This window comes from Alosa alosa, chromosome 2 (assembly GCF_017589495.1).
Source record: "Alosa alosa isolate M-15738 ecotype Scorff River chromosome 2, AALO_Geno_1.1, whole genome shotgun sequence".
Lineage (NCBI taxonomy): Eukaryota > Metazoa > Chordata > Actinopteri > Clupeiformes > Clupeidae > Alosa > Alosa alosa.
The window spans coordinates 27837889-27854501 of NC_063190.1; the positions used below are offsets into that span (position 1 = coordinate 27837889).

Sequence of the window (16613 nt, forward strand, 5' to 3'; positions counted from 1 at the left end):
TGTGCATAAACAGATACACACGCACACACATACATTCACAGTAATCCTACGTATGACACATACTAACACAGTAGACATATATATGCATGCATGCACATGCACACACACAGGCACATAAACAGGCAAACACACAAGCACATGCACGCACACACACCCACCCACACACACATAAACATAAACATGTACACGCACACATGCACACAATTCAAGAATTTCTCAGAATTATGAACAGGCAAGATGGGGGTGGGGTTGTATAAAATGTATTTTACATGTGAAATCTATGAACTACTCATGTTTTGGTACTTGTTGTCTAGCAGATACCAGTGAGAATTGAGTGTGCATAATGCAATTCAGTGAGACAGTTAGAATCATATATGCCTTTCAGCGTGACTTATTTTTGTGGAAAACATGTGCTGGACTGGGCGCCGGTCATATTTTGTACCGCTTTGCGGTACATCTAGTTGTAATAATAATAATAATAATAATAATAATAATATGAAAACAATTAGAAAAATCCAACCTTGAAGTGAAGTACTAGCCTGACGAGCCAGACCCACATCAAGATGTAGGGTCTGGGAACTCACCATTCGCAGTCCATTCAATCCGAGGGGCGGGATAAACGGTTGTCTTTCAAATTCCCTCTGCACGCAATAACGCTACAAGGATAGCGCTATAACTCATGAGTCCCATGTATTTTCCCACAAGTGGAGTTAGTTGGCTAGTTGATCAAACTTTTTTTTTTTTAAGTATATTTTTTTGGGCTTTTCATGCCTTCAATTAGATAGGACAGTGGAGACCGACAGGAAGCGAGCGGGAGAGAGAGCCGGGGTGGGACCCGGAAAGGACCACGGGGCGGGAATCGAACCCGGGTCGCCGGCGTAGGTGCCCCAGCCAGTCGCGCCACTGCTGGGGCCAAGTTGATCAAACTTTTGCCAACTTAAAAAAACTCTTAACTCGTGTCGCGCTGTTTGCCAGCAGCAGCATTCATCTTCTTTGTTTTCAAGTAGCAGGGAACCACCGTCACAACTCTGCCATCATTATGTTAAGCCCGCCCACCGACTCTATACACAATGTGATTGGCCTGATCAAAGTTACATTTTTCCACCTCGCAAGGCAACGGAGAGTTGCTAGACTACCCTGGCTGCAAATTACATTTGCTGCCGCTAGGGTGTGTCTAGTAGATTTCTAGGCTAGTGAAGTACATTTATTCTGAGAAAAAGAAATATCTCAAAGAAATAAATATTTTTTTTGTTTGCCCAAAATTATTGGCACCCATAGAAAATCTAGAATTACAAAATATAACAGAATAATTTTTCCATTTATATTCAACTTCTTTAAAGGAGAATTCCGGTGTGATATTGACCTAAAGTGTATTGAAACATGATACCGAGTGTGAACGTATGTCTCATAGCCCATCTCGGCTTGTCCCCTGCACTCCAAAATCTGGCGCTAGTTAGCCGATGCTACCAACAGCTTTTTCAATAGTGATGCTTCGGCATCGGGCTAGCCATGCAAATAAATCACTGTTTTACACCCATTTACGAGGCTCAATGTATCTCCACACTTCATTGGTAGACTTCCGAGGGCCCCTGACATTTAAAACGAGACATTGAGAACTTTGAAAAAGCACTGGTAGTTTACTTACAAGACGATTTATACAGACAGTATCTTCACGAAGTTTAGCGTTTGCAGCCATCTTGAATTTAGTCACGATAAGTCAAGCAACGAGTAAGAATGAACAGGTATGATAAGGGATCAGATTTTGGAGTGCAGGGGACAAGCCGAGATGGGCTATGAGACAAACGTTCACACTCTGTGTGGCAATTAACCAGGGTCGGCCCTGGCAATTTTCTCCTGGACCGGCCCACTACACCCCCCCCCCCCCCACACACACACACAAGCCCACCGATACCAAAATCCCCCCTGATTCCCCCCCATAAATAACAAACACACAGTATCATGCTGTAGCAACACTTCATAAACTGAACCCAAACATTTAGATTTGGACCTATAGGTTATTATAATCACAATAACACGGGGGTCCGGGGGGGTCTCTCCGGGATTTTTTTTTTTAATTATGGTTGCTAATCACACCATTTTAAAGGTTTGAGAGGGACAGGATTCAGGGGTAGGCTATTAAAGACAGGCTCATCTTCTGTCTGTCTCACATCATGTTACCCCATGCATTAAACCACATGTCACTGCTTGACTAAATGAAAAATATATAGGCTACTGAACATGCATGGAGATCGTCATAGTTGACAGAAATCACGATTTGTGCCAACATGTTGTAGAAACACAACCACAGCCTTTAGGCCTATTTGGTGCAAATCTTCTCCTTTACTTTGGTTATAGTCAGCGATTCACATTAACTGTAGGCTATCACCACAAGTGTACACTAAACGTTTTTGCCCAAGTTTGTGTGCCGTCATCACATTTTGCAAAATTAGTCTACCTTCGTTACTAACCTATCAGTTGATACTTTTTACGTGCATCGACTCGCGATTGATTGTGCATCTAATGGAACACTCGGTGGAGAGACTTCCACTTTCCAAGTTTCACTTTCACTGTCGTTGTGAGCTAAAAGGCTACTATATGGGAAATATATGGGAAGTTTCTTTTGAGTCCAAACATGAATAGGTTTTCTTTAACCTGTGCTACACTTTTCCACCAAGTTGTGCGAAAATTGTAGGCTACCCGGAGTTTTTTTATGTTGACAGACAAACCGCACTACAGTAGCCTACATGGTGCAGTAAATGGAAGCTCTTCGTAGCGCGTGCAAGTAACGTCTATAAAAACAATATATTTATGGAATAAAACTAGACACCTCTGATTGCTGTTTACGGTTAAACTGCGATGATGTGCACACCAGCCAGCGGAGGGCACTTATAGCCTAGGCTACCATGCATGGACTCGTAGGCTATGGCCTAGTCCACACGCACCAAACCGATCTTTTTTTCCTCCGTCTTCCCTGGAACCGTATCAAGAATATTTGCGTCCAAACGGATCCATCTCAACATGACTCAACACGTCACTTCATATCCCAGGCCTATAGGTGGCATTGTTTCTTTACAGAAATTGACCAAAACTTGCACTTTACAAACAGACAGAATAGGCTACAACGAAATGGCTAGTGCAAGGAAACCAGAATTGTTTGTGTGGACTGATGGTGAACTGTCAACTGTAGTCAACTGTAAAACTAATAAACTTCATTTTTACGGTTTGTGAAGAGTGCAGTTCCGTCCTTTATTTGGCTAACACAGGTACAAATAATCACCTTTACTTTCTTTGGTTGTAGGATAGTCCGCAAAACATTAGTTTTGGTCACCGCAATTAGGCTACTAAACGCAAGGCCTACCCAAGTTCTAGGCTATTCCGTCGCCACATTTATAATATTGCTATAAAACCTTCGTTAGTAACAGTCAATACTTTTGCCTGCATCAAATCGCGCTTTCGCATTCAGTGTGCTACCATCGGCTTAACATGAGTTCTAAGCGTCTTTGTATGCTCATATCTGATTTCACTCGACTGTGAATGCATGTTGTAAGATATGTAAAATAAATGAATGACACTGGCACTACGCACAAATTAACATAAACGTACAACTTACACGCACTTTCCTAATAACTGACAGTAGCTAGAATGAATAAAAAAAAAACACCGGGAAAAACAGTGTTCAGTCCACCAAGTCATAAGCTGTCGGCTGCGCAGCACCAGTTGTGATATTTATCCTACGGCGTGTAATCGTAGGTAATGTCATGTATGAAAACTAGTATTGTTAGGCAATACTATAAGTGTCAAGTCCAGGGCAGCTGAGGTGTGGCGATGACATCATCGATACGTAAGTAGGATGTGCAGTTTCGCTGTCCAAACGAATTCAAAAGGGCTACGGTTTCAGATTTTTCCACTCTGGGACCAGGTTTCAAAAAAGTGCAGTTTCGGGCAGTGCGTTAACAGGATTCGTTTGGACGCTCGGCCAAGACGAAGCAAAACCTCTGCTTTTAACCCAAAAAGCGTCTCCGTGTGGATGAGCCCTATATTTCCCCACAAACCAAGCGGCTGCTTGGACAAATCCACTTGAGGGGTGGGGCAGGGGGGCGCGATCGTAACACACACTGAACCTGTCATGAAGAGGCCAAAATGATTTACCTGTCACCCCCCAATCCAAATGGATGCAACTGCATTTATAGGCTAAGCCTAGGTCTACATGACGGGCCGCAAATAGGCTAAATAAATAAAAATAAAATAAAAAAAATCCCGGAGGTCACTGGCCCACATGTGGACTGGTTGTACAGATTACCAGTCTGAGCCTGCAAAAACAACCTAAGGAGGGGATCTGGCGCATTGTCCAAAATCGCTATTGTACACAACCTAAAACGCATTGCGCCACTGACCAAGAGAAACCTGGTCAGAAGTCCATGGCGAGTTGTTTATGACAACTGACCAGTGGTTATGTCTGGGAGGTGAAAAATGAAAAATACTCTGAAAGGTGCACCATGTTTAAAGTGAAGCATGACCATAGCCAAGTGATGCTTTAGGACTAGGGGAGTATTTCCCAAACTTTTTTCCCCGCGTACCACCACCTACATCCTGACTCGGCTTGCGAACCCCCACCATCCGACACATTAAAACATAAGGTTACACTTTACTTGACAGTGTCGACATAAGAGTGACATGACACTGTCACGAACGTGTCATAAACAAGTCATAAACGTTTATGACATAACACTTCTGTTATCTGTTTTTGTCGTAACAAGTTAGGGTTAGGGTTAGAGTTAGGATTAGGTTTCATGTGTCATGACAGTGTCATGTGTTCATGATAGTGTCATGTCACTCTTATGTCGATACTGTACCAAATGTAACACATTCTATCAACGCATTCTAGGCATCATGTTTAATTAGCTGTCTATTACATGATAATAAATAACAAAATCTGGTGCAACTGGTCTATGAGGTCTCACACTAAAAGTGTGGAGAACAACATTATGAAACCCAAAGAACAAAGAGAACATAGGCTTATGATTAAAAAAAAATGAACACCTTTCTGATATTGCCCTGTTCATCTCGTGTACCCCCTAGTGCAAGCTTGCGTGCGACCGGTGGTACACGTACCACAGTTTGGGAATCCCTGCTCTAGGGCTATTTTCCTTCCTCTGGCACTTTAAATCCGTAAAATTTAAAATTGATTTATTTAAATATTTGGAAATCCAAGGAGAAAACATAATGCCCTCCATAGAAATCAATTGAACTGTAAGGTTAGTGAAATGGAGTCTATTGTCCTTTAGAAATGGACTGACATTTGTCAGGAATGCTACCAGAGCTGATGTCTGAGTATCCATAACATTAGCCTTAAATTATAACAATGAGAAGTGTTCTTTTATCAGTATAAAAGAGTTGTTGTGAAGGGGTGCCAAGACTTTTGACCATGCAATATTCACTTCTCACAGCATTTTTGTTGAATTTGGGGAAACAAAACGAACATTTCCAAAGGGCTGCCAATACTTTCGTCAGTGATTGTACAATAAAGTATTCAAAGTTACTTTTGATACATTAAATACATTTAATACATTTCATTTAAATAAGATCAACTACAAGATAGTAATGTGTTAAGCACTGAATACCCTCTCAGGTGTAGGCCTACTTACCAAAAAAACAAGTGTGGGCTTTTTTTAGAGACTTTTGGTTGCACATTTTGTGGGTGATGAAATTGCATATACAGTCTAAAAATGTATTAAAACCCCTGAAAATGTTGTGCAACCATTACTTGTTTAAACACACTCTTTTTTAGTTTAGCCTTATTATGCATTGGGATGCCATGTCATCTGCTGGTGTTAGTCCACTGTGTTTTATCAAGTCCAGAGTCAATGCAGCCTTCTACTAGAGGATTTTAGAGCACTTCATGCTTCCATCTGATGACAAGCTTTATGGAGATGCTGATTTCCTTTTCCAGCAGTACTTGGCACCTGCCCACAGTGCCAAATCTGCTAGTAACTGGTTTGCTTAGCATGGTAATACGTATAAGTATAATAATGCCGTGCGTATCATATTTGAGACATGCATTTCTGAGACCCACTGCATCACCATGAGAAATAAACTTTGCATAAAACCCTGTTGTATACAATTTATTACTTGTCCTCTGCCCCCAGTTGGATACCTTTTGCACTACAACAATTCTGACATGTAGTTTGTTAGAATTCAAAATGGCAGAATCTCATTAGTACCCTGCTGATTATGTAAAGGTCAAGGATATTGGTAATTTGATCATTTTATGGTGAGATTTACCTTTACATATTTATCAATATTTTAAGATAAAAAATGACTTTGTTCAAAAAAAATTAAATTTCTGAAAATTTGAAAATGTAGTTTGGTGTAAAATCGAACAGAAAATATTTATATCACAATTGATACAGCAGGTATTTAGTGGTAAATCTTTCAATGGGCATAGTTATTTTTTTCTGGATGTTATATGTATATTTTGTCTTCTATAGTCCATAATAGGCCTACAGTGTTTTAATGAATCAATTACACAATTTACATATTGAAATGTGATATTCACAACGAATAATTATTAACTCTTATTCATAATTCATAAATATCTATGCTATGGCTAATTTATAGATGGCTAAAAGGAAAAATGCTAAAAGGAAGTTCTCTACTGAATATGTCCTGAACTTCCTTGATGGCAATTTGAGCGACATACAGGGCCTTGTAGAGACAGATGATGAAGTGGAAGATAGAAATTGGACTTTTGGACATCACTCCCCAAGGTCAGGTGAAGCACTGGGATCGGAAGACATATACCTTATGGTTCCCAGACCAGCCATTGTGGAGACCTACAAAAAATTTATGGGTGGTGTTGAGTTTTTGGATATGCTCTGTAATGCTCAAAGTATCAAATATGATACAAACAAAAAAACACACTTGCAAATTATTTTTGTTATTTATTTTTTTAATATTTTGTTAAAGGGCCTAATTGAGACTTCAGATTTAAAAAAAATAGAATTTTCTGTCCATTATTTCTTGGTTTAGGCATTAAAGGATAAGTATGTATACTCTTTTGATCCTGTGAGGGAAATATGGTCTCTGCATTTATCCCAATCCGTGAATTAGTGAAACACATTCAGCACACAGTGAACACACAGTGAGGTGAAGCACACACTAATCCCAGCGCAGTGAGCTGCCTGGGATTAGTGTGATATACCTCAGGCTGCTAGCAAAGCAACCTGGGCTCTCATAACACCTCAGCAGTGCCACAGGCTGATTGCCTCCATACCACACCACGTTGATGCAGTCATCCAAGGTTTGGGTGTATAAATTAACTAGATTTGTTAGATTAGTTAATTTATTTTCAAAAGGTCGACATTTCTGCATTATAACCTCTTCTTGTAATATTTTGGGTTTTCATGAGCTCTAAGCCATAATCATCAAGATTGAAACAAAATATATTTCACTTTACATCAAGTGAATCTAGATTTCAAGACTTTTTAAAATACAGTTTTTCTCAGTCGTTTTGGTACATTTCTCGAATCTCTTAGTGTATGTGAGAGTGCAAGAGACAGGACAAGATTCACATTTATGCTTTTACTGTTTGTACTGTAATTTGTTAACAGTCCATGTCATTGCGACACAGAAAGAAAAAGACAGCACTGCATTCCAAAGGAAAAAAAAACAAAAAAAAACAAAAGTAGAAATGTGAACATAGGACAATCTCCTTAGGGAAAACTACATGCAGTGCTGTAGGAATTACAGTGCAGTCTTCCTACACCTCCTGACATTCCCTTCTTTTGGGTCACAAATTTTCATCCACATCACAACGAATACAGTTTTTCTCGATCGATTTGATGCCTGTGTCAACTCTGACATCATGTTTTCAAAACAGTTAACACCCATGTCGGAACAAAAGCACTCTGGCCAAAATGACACATTTTGCTTGCAAAAGGCTGTTACTCTCTCAAAACACTTAAAACATGCAGCAAAAACAAATTTTGCCTTCAAAAAATACATCCTGTCGTCAAATCACTGTGTGATTTCAATCAATCATTACACACTCAGGGATGTAGTAGAGGCTAAACGCAAGGAAACACAGTTTATCCACCTCTGAAATTTCAGAAATAGAGTTAAACCACCTCTTATTAGAGTTTTTCCACTTCTCAAAAGAGTTAATTCACCAATTGCAACTTTCGACATTCAAAAATCACACTGTATTATCCAAATTCACAATAAGTACACTCATCAACACTCTAGCAACCATTTACTGTAACACCACTGGTATTGTTATAAACACTGAATAATAACCTCCTTCATAGAACTACAACTTGTCATTTTTCATCAAAATAGACCTACAGTAAACATCTTTTGTACTGTTTTCTTCACCAAATAGGCAATATAGTACTTTCTCTAAATGTGCCTTAGATCCATACTTGCAAATACAGAACAACACAGCAACACAGAACAGACATGCATCTCTTATGTATAGTGAATGATTGCTGATTGAAGAATTGTGCAAAGGAGTTTCACACAGGTATACTGTATCAGAGATTCAGACTTATGCAAGGAATCACTACCACCTGTGAAAAGATGTTTTCCTTTTGTTTAGTACAGGGAAACCAATAGAATTTGGGGTCTTTGAATGACATCTGTGTTACAGTTTTTCTCAGTCGCTTTGGTGCTTTTCTCACATCACTATTAACATTTGCACAGCAGTTAGTGCATTTCTCAAAACAATTAGTGCAAACTGCGAAACCTAGTGGATAACCTTTAAAAGCACGTCACTTGCTCAAAATGGATAGTCCATTCCTCAAAAGCAAGTATTTATGTCAATGAAACTGCCAGTGTCATCAAAATGAGAAGTCTTGACACCATCGTTTATGAACAAGATAGTCAAATGGCTTTGTCATGTTTTCATTACGACAGTTTATGCTCTCAGTGTTCCCATGCAAAAAAAGGTCAGAACTCGGTGACACTACCTGGAAATGCTCAAGACAGTACTTGTACAGCCATTTGAAAACTATACAGTAAAGTTACAAATTGCTGTAGTTAGGGGAGTAAGTGAGTACAAGACACTGAATATGTACGTTTCACAGTTTTACTGTTTATGCTCTTTGCAATTCTACAGCATTGTGACAGAATTTGATAACTAGTTCACCAATTTTGTATGTAATGACTCAAGCAATGAAATGAAGACTATTAGTTTTATTGGGAACGACTATTCATCATCCATAAGTATAGTTCATTTTGACTGACATGACAAAGCAACTGATACATGTTCAAAAGCATTTGCAATTGTTCAGAGGAAGGAAAAATAGCTACTATGATGTGCACAAATGGCTAAATGTTGTGGAGGTTGAACTAATAGTATAAGAATTTTCATTATGATCTGAGAAAAGCACCAAAGCGACTGAGAAAAACTGTAACTGTTTTGCAAAAAGGTGTGAGAAATGTGTGAACCCAATGAAAATGTGTGAACACATTCGCAAGAGATGACTTCTACTGTGCAAGGTGTTCATTACAGTAAGATCATGTGGATCCCAGTTTCTTTAAGCAGGCCAAAGCAATCGAGAAAAACTGTATCTTTATGACAACTTGTTCAACCATTTTGCATGTAAAGACTTATGCTATGAACTAATGCCTAAATGTTGTGGGGGGTGAGGCTATTCAACAAAGACCCATTATAATACATTCTGATTAACATGACATAAGCAATTGATAATGTAGAAAACAGCAGAGAATTGTACATAATCATGTGCATGTATGTACCAAAGCTTTTGCAACTTGTTCAAAGAAATGAGAAACTGCTTTTTTGATGTGCACAAGTGACACCATGATGTGAAGATTGAACAGGTAGTTTTGAGAATTTTAATTCTAATCTAAGAAATGTGCCAAAGCGACTGAGAAAAACTGTAAATTAGGGGGGGAAATTTCCTTTCCCCGATATTCAAATTTTTTGAGTCCTGCATGTATATGTATATATACAAGTCTGTCTCTCTCTCTATATAGGCTGCTATGCTACATTCTGTTTCCCATGCTTTACCTGCCAAACAACTGGGGAGCTCAATGAATGCTGTGCTCTCCCTTTCTGCTGTGACGCGGGTCTTGTTCCCCCCATCTCTCTGGCCTTAAGATATGGGATACGGAAACAGTATGGCATACAGGTACAATCTCAACTAGTGTTTCAGCTATATCAGTGCTTTTCTAGAGTTTTATTATGGTATGGTTATTTGGGGGACAGACACAACCATACTGTTTTTTCAGATTCAGAAAGAAACTGAATGACAATAGGAGTATAATATGATCATATAATGAAAATGTTGGCTAATTTCACCATTCCCTGTCTGTACTGTTTCTTGAAATGGTCCAACAGTTCACAAATCTATGCTGTGTGTGTGTGTGTGTGTGTGTGATTCCCCAAAACTAAATAGGGAAGTCTCTTAGATGACTGTCTGTATGCAACCTACTGCAACATGTGCTCATGGTGCCAGATAGCCCGTGAGATTAAAATAAGGAAGCAGTCCGTCACAGTCGTCAGCACTCAACCCACCTTCATCCAGACTCCAGCCAATTATCCTGGGCAGAGGGCCATGTGATTGGGAAGACTGCATCCGTGCTCTCTCTGCATGCTACACAGCTATCTCAAATTGAATTCAAAATGCTTTATTGGCATGACAAATATAGGTCACCCCTGTTTCCAAAACATGTCTCACATACATATCAAAAGATTGTCATAATGTGTGTGTGTGTGTTTGTCTAAATAGGTCACTCATTGTTCCTGTGGTATGTTGATATAAATTAGTCAGCAAAATATTCCATATCCCTTCCTAATATTTTTCAATTTGTGTCACTCAGTTCATTACATTTGAATTTGTTGAAGTAAATGCTTATTCTTTCTGTGAATATACATTGTAGGAGGATGTACTGTATCTCTGTCTCAACATCACATGTTGAGCAGTGACCACATTCTGTTTTCTTGTTGTTGTTGTTTTTTTGGATGGCTAATTTGTGATCACTTAACCTTTAAGCCTATTGTGTCTGTATGCCATATGAAATCTGCTATACAAATAAACTAACTTGACTTGTACTTGGTTAGGATCTGTCTCTGTTTTCTATCTCTGACAGTATAGAGATATTCTGCAATCCATATTGTCTGGGTCAGATAACATTCTGATATACTTTGGTTTTTAGTTTCTTCTTTCCAATATTCCAAATAGTTTCATGACATTGCTTCATAATTTGGTTTACTCTGGTTTCTGGAAAAGTGTTGTGTGACTGGTCAGAATGTGTTTGGGGTGGGGCGATTAGTTAGCGATTATTTTTTCTGGGCTCAACTCTTGGGCTTGGGAATGAAGGGTTCCTTGGGGGCTAGAACAATGAGCATGAGCACTGACTCACCTCACCTTTATTAGTTATTTTTCCAAAATTGCAATTTTTAAAGAACAGTACAGAACAAATTCTAACACATTTACAAAGTGGCTAGGTAGACGCTAGCCTAGGTTTTCCCGTGCTGCCTCACGCGCGCGATTTTATTCACGCTGCTAGGCAGCCTGGATTCTATGGACTTCGTTTTCACCTCAACGAAGGAACCAATCACAGAACGGAGGGAGGGCAGCAAGACGATGATGACACACCGAAGCCGTTATGAGCTACCTACAGACGCATTTGATAGACATTCGCAGCGCCCAATAAACGGCTCTGGGCATTCGTAAACCACGTTTCAAATACGAGAAAATGAATGTCTAGTTCCCAGACCCCATCTCAATGAGATGAGGTCTGACTCTAGCCAGGCTAGGTAGACGCACCAAATGTGATGGAAAGTTTAAGAGTAGACAGGACACTTGGCATGGCTTTTAGTATTTTGTGCTGCTCTGACAGTCCACTTTTAGTCATCTGTTTTTGAGTTTAGAGATGTACTGTTTTACAACGACAGGGTACAAATGTCGGTGTTCCAGTTTAGATGGTGAGCAGTGTTAACTTGTGATATTTGCACAAAATCCGTGAATATTCAACAAGACCCTGCCTACTTGTTAACAGCGCTTTGTTCTGCCTCCGCCCTTCGAGTGCTGGAGATTCACATTTCCAGGAAGTCTACAGTGAGCGACAGAATATAAAGAAAGATATTGCTAAAAACACGCGGACATCAACAGTTAATGTATAATGCATGTCTGCTTAAGCAGTGTCCACATAAAATGCTGTATAGACAGGAAAGTGTCAAAATAACAAGGCAAGCGCCTATACCACTGCACTACGGAGTGAACATTTTCTGTAAGTCAATTTTTAGTGAAGTAGCTTAGTCTACTAGCCTAGCCAAGCCTACTAGCCTACCTTAGCAGCTACTGATATCCTGATGTCCATGTTAACTGGTCATAGCCCATGACATGAGCACATCTTGCAAGCCTTCAACAGTGCACAATAATTTTGCCTCACATACCAAAACAGTTACAACAAACTGGCATGACCCCACTTCAGACATTCATTTTTGGTCACAGAACACACATCGTGATTATAATGCGCAAAATTTATCAAGATCAATTGTGAGTCACAAACTGCTCACTAAAACCGCAAACTAGTAACAGAACACACATGAACTTACCAGTTGCGCCACCATTCGCATGCAGATCTCAGCAAATGAGTTATGTATCCATTAGGGGTTTGCACGGCGTGTCATCAGATCTGGACGTTGCCATATTGGAGATACCCGCCTCATTAGAAAGCATTAGGCACTGAAGTAAATCCCTAACATCGTCAAGGAAAATGGTTAATTATTGCCGCGTTTTAGGTTGTACCAATAGGCCAGACTGAGAAAAACATCTGGAGTAGGTATCGACTTCCAAAAGTTATTTAAAAACCAGGGAGAAAGGAGAATAATGCCAGAAGTTATCAGAGGAAGGGGGGTGCTTGTAGTTGAACTTGGTACTTTGTCTCCCTCACCCAACTCTTATGGATCTGCGCTGCCAATAAACTCTAATTTCTCGAAACATCGCGCCTTTTCTTGTGGTCCAAGTCCTGCCCTATATGCCTTTGCATCTTAGACGCATTTTGATGAGCATTTCTGTTTTTTTAGACACGGCTACAATCACGTAAGATATCCAAAGTGCATAATACTCCATTGTACTTCATTCACCGAGTATCGCCAATATGGCCACGCGTGCTGGGTTACCATGGTTACTGGCTAGAATGTGACGTCCGTGCAAACCCCTAATACCCCTACTACAATAGCCGTGGTCTTCCCATGAAATTAATGCGCACGTTGTCTTCCTACGGTTTTGTCAACCGATCAATTCATTATAACAATAGCCTACATCCAAGTGTTTTGCAACAGGCTGAACGATGATTGACACTGTTTGTAAACTGTTTGACTTGCACATAGCCTAGGCTATCCCACACAAGATAGCCTATAGGTCTGACTTGACTTGCACCACAGTAGGTCATCACAATTATGCTTCCTGAGAGTTTGAGGTTGTTTCTGTTTTTTAAGGCTTGCGTTTTCTGATGTATATTCTGGTCTTACAAATTTGCAACTTGTTATTGGATCACAACAGCACAAGAGGTGAAAGCTCACATGAGTAGTTAATTTTATGCTTATTTTTTTTTAATCAATCATCTTTTAAATCCCCTTTTGTCAATTGGTAAAACACCAAACATTCTAGGCTATTGCAAAAGTCCATATCATACCTGTCAACATTTAGCTTTCCAAAAACGGGAGATTTTTTTTTTTTCGGGGGGGGTTCAGTGTTTATACCGGATCTGTGTTTGCATATTTAATACGTTTCATACACGTGTTTCAACACTGAATTTCGGTCGTTGCTTTTACCTTACCATTACCTTACGCATACCAGTTATGTATCCACCAGCCTGCAGCCTACTTCCAAAACTCCAAAGCTGCTTGCCGTCTGATTTGGTTCCGAGGACACAAGTTCAGTGTATCAACAACACTCAATAACAGTTTATGTGATGTGTTAATCAATTCAATTTCCAGGCCATTCAACTAGCCCGTTTGCTTACGACGACACTCAGGCAGGCTGCGCAGTCGGCACCCGCTTCCTTATTTGGGTTTTGGGTTGCCAGGTTTTAGCCTATGACAAAACGGTTGAAATTGAAACTAAGTGATCGTGTATGTGTAGGGTGTATTTCATACACAATCTGGCAACCTGGGAGATGTCAGACTAATAGAAAAAAATAATGGATCAATGATTTTAAAATGAAGTTTGATGGCCATGCAAATTACGGGAGTTTTCCGGGGGAAATAACGGGAGGGTGCCGGGAGATGACCTTGAACTACGGGAGAACCCGGGAAAAACGGGAGTGTTGACAGGAATGATATCATTCGCAATTGCCCATATGCTATTTAATTGGAAACTTCAGTCAACTGAAATTATCACAATAGTAAAATTGCATTGTAATTAGCAACATAGTGACCACAAAAATACAAACACAATAGTTGTGTATTCCACAAAATGCTGTATTTAATGCCTCAGTAACATAAAGGGCAGTTGACCTCTCTGTGAATAGGTGGTTCCCCTATGCAGCTCCAGTGGAACAAGCTTCCACAAAGTGTGCACCGAATCTGGCAGAAAAAGATGAAATCAATCAGTCCTCTGGAACTACAAGTCCACCTACCTGGACACATCTCCACACCTCTTTATTGCCCCAGTTATTGCCCAAATGGGGCAACATATATAGAGGGCCTCTGGTGTGGATACATTGCCTACATAAGGATCAATTGTATCAAGCTGTGTGTAATCTGAATATTGCAGAGGCTCCTTACTATTAAAGTCCAGTGATTGTGGTCACAAACTGCTCCCACCATGACTTCATAGTCCAAAGGGCCCACCTGAAATTATTCAATAAATTGACTAACAGTAGGCCTAGACCTTATTGTCCATTCTTGCTACATCGTTACATGGTATCATGACTTACCTTTTTCAAGCCTTTGTTTTTTCCCTGCCAAATGTTACGTCCCTCCACTACCTGTGGTGGTGCTGTTTCCTCATTTAATGTTTGGCTGCTCGGCAGTATGTTTTTACTTTCTGATTGTGTGCAGGTGTGACCTGTAATGAATGGGCGGAGCCACAACCTCTAAAACCTAGGCACCCCAGACCATAGACTGTATATATAGAACTATATACAGTATACTATATATACAGTCTATGCCCCAGACAGTCCAGGGAGACTTGTGTTCCGGCTACCACGCTGATTAGTGGTCTTCCTGCGTTGTTCCTATTGTGTTATATCTAAACACCCATTTTCTGTTTTGTAATTTACCTTATTGTTTAATAAACCCCTAGACCAAAACGAGCCCAAGTGACTTTTTCGGTGCGTCTGGCCATAACAGTCATTTGATACGAATCAATGAAAAACACCTTTTTCCCTGCTTGAGTGCTAGGGTGACCAGACGTCCCGAAAAATTCGGGACAGTCCCGATATCCAAGCAGTTGTCCCGAATCCCGAATCCTGCCCTAATTGTCCCGAAAATTATACTCAATCAGAATACTGAGTAGTTATTTTCTGATAAACATTAAAAACTGTCCGTAGAGAGTCTGAGTCGACTGCATGCAGCCCCCGACGGCAGCTACCTATAATTAGGCGCGAATATGCACTGATTTCGCGAAGCCGAGGACATTGTGCAGGCAGCGCAGCAGGCAGAGCCAGCGTGTGTGCAAAAAAATACGTCGGAAGTTCGGCCTAATGTCCATGTCGTTTTAACATAATCTACTTAATCTAATAATTATTTTGTATTCTTACTTAATGACCCATAATTTTGCCAAGGCTTGTTATTAGCGTTAGGCTTTCATCCTTATTCTGAAAGGTCTGATTTGCACTGTTACGCAGTCATTGTTTTTTTTTTTTCCCACAATGACATTTTGAGTTCATGATTTCTCAGTTGTATTTTGAGGCAGACTTGATGTTTGAATAAAAATGTGTTTTGGTACAGGTTTGAAAATTCGCTGTAAGCCTACCCACCCCGGCGAAAAACAAAAGCGTCCCGAATTTCAGCCAATCTCATCTGGTCACCCTATTGAGTGCACACACTCACAGTCATGTGGAGGTACACAGTATGCATTTCTGACCTGTAATGTAAAATGTAATGTCAATACAGCTGATCAGAGTTAGGTGCAGTAAATATCCATTTCCAAAGGCCAAAAGGCTTTACATACCTCGCTCTCCAGAAGTTTACCAGGTCCTAGATGTTCTCGCAGGTTGCGGGAGAACAACTTGTAGGGTCCCATCTTACACCACAAGATCTCTCCCTTCTCCCCAGCCCAAATTTTATGTACCACTGTGGGGAGAAATCAGACGTCTAGCAAAAAATCAATCAACAACAACATTAACACTGGCCCAACAAAGTCATGAATTACCATTTATAAGATGAATCTGTGGCAGGCTGTAGAGCTTGGACTGGGGCGTCGAAGGCCCCTCATATGCTGGGGTGTGCAGTGGAGGAGAGTGAAATGGAGAAGTGTGACATGGGGACACTAGCCACTCAGAATGACATGGGGACTGATGCCGCTCAGACTGACAAAGAGATTCATCAGCAGAAAGGGTTGATGGAGTGGAGGCTGATGGGCCAGTCCACTTGTGTGGAATTCTTGGTGTTGGTTCGATGTATCTTGCCCTTTTGT

General features: G+C 40.2%; 1 long non-coding RNA gene across 1 annotated transcript; it reads right to left on the bottom strand.

The window, feature by feature from the left end:
• Positions 1-14792: 14792 nt before the first annotated feature.
• On the bottom strand, positions 14793-16184 carry LOC125311830. Its single transcript, XR_007196530.1, has 3 exons — positions 16149-16184; positions 15955-16061; positions 14793-14824 (listed from the first exon to the last, which is right to left on the bottom strand). It is a non-coding gene; the product is annotated as an uncharacterized LOC125311830 (long non-coding RNA).
• Positions 16185-16613: the final 429 nt, after the last annotated feature.